Source organism: Pteropus alecto, unplaced genomic scaffold (assembly GCF_000325575.1).
Source record: "Pteropus alecto unplaced genomic scaffold, ASM32557v1 scaffold111, whole genome shotgun sequence".
In the NCBI taxonomy this organism is placed as follows: Eukaryota; Metazoa; Chordata; class Mammalia; order Chiroptera; family Pteropodidae; genus Pteropus; species Pteropus alecto.
This window is the reverse complement of record NW_006431915.1, coordinates 383,238-389,237: the sequence shown is the minus strand read 5'-3', so window position 1 is coordinate 389,237 and position 6,000 is coordinate 383,238.

The window sequence follows — 6,000 nt, the reverse complement described above, 5'->3', positions numbered from 1 at the left end:
CCTTATTTTGAATGCAGGCAGGCAGAGGAAAATAAATTGTCTTTTCCCATCACCATTTTACTTCTGGGCTTTTTCTGTCTGTTTCAAAAGAGTTTCAGATATGTGACTCCTGACTCTTCTTTCTGTAATAAAATTCTAAATCTGGTTTAGTGTGATATTATGAATTTGGAAATACAACCACATTTTCTCAAGAACCTATTAAATTCAGCCAACAGCAACTTATCATTAAATGCTTCAAAATAAAATTATAGTCAGCCTCAAAATGCATAAGCATCTTGTGTATACAGTGACCCTTAAATATAATATAAATATTGATAAGAGAGTAATATAAATCAAGCTGTTTTTAGTCAGGCAACCTTTAGTAAACACCCCATTTCCCATCTCCCACACCATCAATTTTAAATATCTGTATGAAGAGTATTCTTTCAATATTATCAAATTTAACCAATTCAATTTTTACGGAGGCATTCGGTGATATATATCTTCCATATAGTATGATTTACTTAAACTCAATTTAAAAATCCAATCTATATTATTAAGTGCAATACAGTGAAAAAGAGTGTTTGAACATATAAAAAGTATTTTAACCAATGAATGAATACAGAAACATGTGATTAGATCCAAATGTGTGACAAATTATACCATTAAGTCTAGCAATATATATTGAAATTCAAATTCGAAATATTTATTATATTAATAAAATCAGTTTTCTCAGAGAACAAATTCTGATTTGTAAGTACTACAAAAATAAAATTTACTAGATAACTTCTATTTTGTCAAAATATTTTAAAATTATTTTAAAAATATAATTTCCATACATAAATTAGAAAATAGAAAGAATTCATGAGGGGGCTTAAAAGGTGTTTATATGTATACATTAAACCTTCCATGTTTTGAATGGCTTGTTCAACATGGGACTCTCATTTTGAAAGTTAAACTTATGTTTTCTGATTATAAAAATAATTTATGCTAATTGCAAACCATAGATATTATAAAGACATTAAAAATAAAGAAAAAATCACCCTATATTCAATCACAGTTAACTTTTTCAAGCATGCATCCTTTTTCCTAGTTTGAGATGGAAATTACCAACTTTCTTATCTAAAATTTAAATTTACATCATAGGTTCTATTCTTCTCTATCAAAACATTAGCCTTTTCTGGTTATCGCAAACACTTCATAAGCATAATTTAATGGTTGCTTGATGTTCCATCAAGTGAAATATTTCTCTAAGTGGACACCTGCAATAGAATTTTCTGGAAATACCTGAAGCAGAATTTGTGGGATAGGGGCTCAATATCATACATTTTAAACAATTTGCCCAGATGATTCTTCTATGTTCATTATGAGAAGCCTTAATTAAGTGTGCTAAAATTTGTTTAACCATTTTCTCATTTTTCAGAGACAGGCTGTTTCCAAATTCTTTTTTTATAATAAATAATAGCATAATTGAGACATATCACATACCATAAAATTAACCCATTTAGAATGTATTTTAATATATTCACAGTGTTGTGCTATCACCACTACTTAATCTTGCAATATTTTCATTACCCTCTAAAGGAACTCTGTACCCATTAGGAGGCTTTCACCACCCTCACCTCAAGCAACCACCCATCTATTTTCTGTCCCTATAGATTTGCTTTTCTTGGATGTATCATATCAATGGAAACAGTATATGGTCTTTTATGACTCACTTCTTTTATTTAGTGTGTTTTCGAGGTTAACAAAAGTTGTATCATGTATCGATACTTTTCTTTTTTTATTCCCAAATAATATTCCATTTCATCATTATACCACCTTTTGTTTACTTATTCATCAGTTAATGGATATTTGGCTTGTTTCTATTTATTGGCTAAATTATTAATAATGCATAAACATTTTTGTACATATTTTTGTGTGGGCATATATTTAAAGTTCTACTGGATTATATACCTAGAAATGGTAGTGTTGAATTATATAATATCTTTAACATATTGAGGAAATACCAAATTGTTTTCCAAAGTGGCTACACCATTTTACATTTCTAACAGCAAAACAGGGAGGTTTCAATTTCTTTCCATCCTCCCCAGCACTTTCTATGTCTTTAGTTTTTGGTTTAGACACTCAGGGAGTATGAAGTGTTATCTCATTTTGATTTTAATTTACATTTCCCTATTAACTAATTATGTAAGCATTTTTCGTGTGCTTACTGGTCATTTGTATATCTTCTCTGGAGAAAATCTATTCAATTTTTTTGACTATTTAAAAATTATCTTAATTTTTGAGTTGTAAAAGTTCTTTAAATATTCTGGATACAAGTCCCTTATCAGATATACGTTTCCAAATATTTTCTCCCATTCTGTAGGTTGTTTCTTAACTTTTTTGATGGTTTCATTTGTAGCACAAAGCTTTTCATTTTGATGAACTCTAATTTATCTAGATTTTTTTCTTTTGTCACTCGTGCTTTTGGTGTCATGATGTACACATAAGATTGCATCATTTGAAAATATAGTTTTATATCTTCTCTTCCAATCTGTTTGCCTTTTATTTCTTTTACTAATCTAACTTCCCTAAATACAATTTACAGTGAAATTTTGAGTAGAGTTGGTGAGAACATATAATTTTGTCTTCTTTTAGAATTTAGACAGAAAATAAATCTTTCAGCATTAAGTATGATATTAGCTCTGGGTTTTTCACATATATCCTTTATCAGGTTAAAGAAATTTTCTTCCATCTCTAGTTTGTTGAGGGTTTTTACATGAAACACTGTTGAAGTATGTCAAGTACTGTTTCTGTATCAATTGAAATGATTCTATAGGTTCTTTAGTCTTTATTTTACAAATACAGTGCATTACATTGATTGACTTCCATATGTTAAACCTGCCTTGATTTCTTGGGATAAATTCTCCTTGACTATTGTATATAATCCTTTTTATATATTGCTGAATTTGACTTGCTAGCATTCTGTTGGGATTTTTGCATGAATCTATGTTCATACTGGAATTCCTTCCTTCCTCATTCCCTCCCTCTCATAATCCCTCCCTCTCTCTCTTCCTTCTTTCCCATGTCTGGTTTTAATATAAGAGCAGCACTGGCTCATACGATGGCTTGAGAAATATTTCCTTCTCTTGTTCTTATTTAGAAGTGTCTGTGAAGAATTGGAATTAATTCTTCTTAAAACGTTTTTAGGATTCACCAATAAAGCCATTAGGGCCAGAGTATTTCTTTGTGGAATGTTTTTAGTTACTAATTTGAAGTAAATACTTCTTACAGATTTATTCAAATTTTCAATTTCTTCTTTTTGAGTTAGCTTCAGTAGTTTTGTCTTTCTGGGAGTGTTCATTTCATCTAAATTTATAAATAAAAATTATTATAAATATATATAGGCTAAAATTAATAGAGACATTATATATTTGGATTGGATTTTTCTAACAATAAGTTTTGAGATTTGTTAATATACATGAATTAGCAGAGTCCTGGTAATTCAGTAGGTTTTTTATTTATAAATCTAGGAGTGATATGTTATTACAAAATAGTTGAAATAAATGTTATACTGTATATTCAAATGGAAAGCATATACTTTTTAGTATTATTCTTAATCAAAGACTTATTTTGTGAAATATGGGAAAATAAGTTCAGAATGCCTCCTTGATCTGCCTTTAGTGATTTCTTGGCACCAGATGCTGAACATTTTTTTTCCAGGCTGTTTATGTTTTTTATTACCCAGGTATTTTGAATATGCTTATATTGCACATAGAGTCATGAGCCTATTAGCAGAGTATGAGCCTACTTTTGAAGTTACTGTTGAATGATTTAGAGTCTGCTGAAATGTTAAGCTTGGCAGAGTTTTCTTAATTTCATTTTTGTAAGATAGTTACCTAAATAAGTATATTGACTCATCTAGTTAAAAAAATTTATGCAAATTACCTTTCCTTACGATTTTAAAGATGTATTTCTATAATTCTCAAAAGATCATTTAATGAACACCCTTCTTCAAACAACTCACTCATATCTTATAACCCAATTACAGTTAAAATTGTCTATCTTAAAAAGGTGTAAATAAATTATTCTATGCAAATACTATATTTCTATTTTATGCACTGTGTTCCACAGAACATTTAATTAAAGTAAATTGTACCCAGGTATAAGTTTGTAGTAAATTGAAGAATATTTGTAAGATCCAGATTTGCTACTAGATATAAAAACGATTTTATAATATTTCATTTTATCTGCTAAGAATAAGAGTAAGTCTTGAACTTTCAAACTTACTTGAAGATATATTAAAAATTTAATTTAATAGCTCTAAGGATCTATTTCAGATGTTCCTTTTCAAATGCTATAAAATATGGGAAGCAAGCATTTTGATGTTAAGGAATTCCTAATTAAATGTTGAGATTGGATTGGAAATTGGGCTTGCATTAGCTATGATTCTCCTTTTACCTTACTGTGCCTCATAGTTTCTGCTTTAACATCTGCCTTCTTAAGCTTTCAATTTTCTTTCTGACCTTATTATTTGGCTATCTAGAATCTACCCTCTCCTCATATTCTTATTTTATTCCTTTCTCTTATACTGTCAACCTTCTTTTAAACTACAAATATGCCCAAGTGTACATTATACTAAAATCTCTTTATTAAATTTCTTATTTTCCCTCCCACCTCACCAATCAAACAGCTTGAAAGTATAGTCTATGTGAATAGTCCTTTAATATTATCTATCTCCAATTTACAATTAATTTCATTGCCTCAACTAACAATTTAAAAATATCCAAACTTCATACATGATCATCTAATTGGAAAATCCAAAGACTTCCTCATTTATATTCTATATAATTCTTTCTAAGTCATCTAAACTCCTTAATAATTCCTTCTTGAAACCATGCACCTTTGGCTTCAACTTCACCATTCTCTCCTTTCCTGCTGTCTTTCTACTTGGTTGGTTCTTCTTCAACTTGTACCTTAAAATTGGAGATAATAAAAGGATCATCCTAAGCCATATTGAGTTTTTCTATCCATTTTTGCATTCTATGGACCATCTGTTGCATTGCTGTGGCCTCAACACTTTCTTCACGGGATTGATGTAAACAATTAGATGAATATACATACATACATACATACATACATCTCCTCAGTGATGGTCAGACTTGTATTTCAAACTGCCTATTTGATATTTTCCATGTGTCTGTCCACCCCCGTACCCCCGCCTTACACACACACACACACATTTAAATCAAAAATTTATCACATACCCTCCCTATTTGCATCATCCAACTACTGCTCTTTCGGTATCTGCTAACTACAGTAATGGAATCATCGGCAAATTAAAGACATTTTGCACAGGTAAGAAACCTGAATGTCATATCCTTGCTTTCTTGTCCAAGCCTATATTCAATGAGTCATAAGTAGTGTAAAACATAAATTTTAAAAAATCTCTTAAATCCATTCTCCTTGCTCTCAGTTGCCATTTCTGTTCCCATATTTCAATCATGTAAGCTCTCCTGTGGGCTGTTTGAAATGTCTATCCTTCGGCTCCCTGGCTCCAGCTCTTTCAACTCACTCACCTTTGGTATTTACCCTCTGTCACCACAGACACACAATGCCTATGACTACTTGCTGAAAAGTCTATGGGAGCTCCCCATGGTGTTCTAAGCCAAAAAAGCTTTTAGTGATTTGGCTCCAAATTACTTTTCATGTCTCTTACCTACCATCTCCACAGATACATCTTATGCTCTAGTCATAATATATTACTCATACAACTTCAGGCTATACTATAATCCATTTAGTGCCCTCTGCTTAGAATGCTTTTTCCCAAATTTCATTTCTCTGAAATCTTCTTTGCCCAAATCACTGCTTAAGAATTTTCAGCGTGAGATAGCAATATAGAAGTTTTAAACTACAAACAACATGCATACACACATATTGACAGTCTGCTTTAAACAGTTGTTCAAGATATTTCTTGTTGGATATATTTTTTAAATTTAATTTATTATTCTGTTTCATTATAGCATTTACTATTTTTTC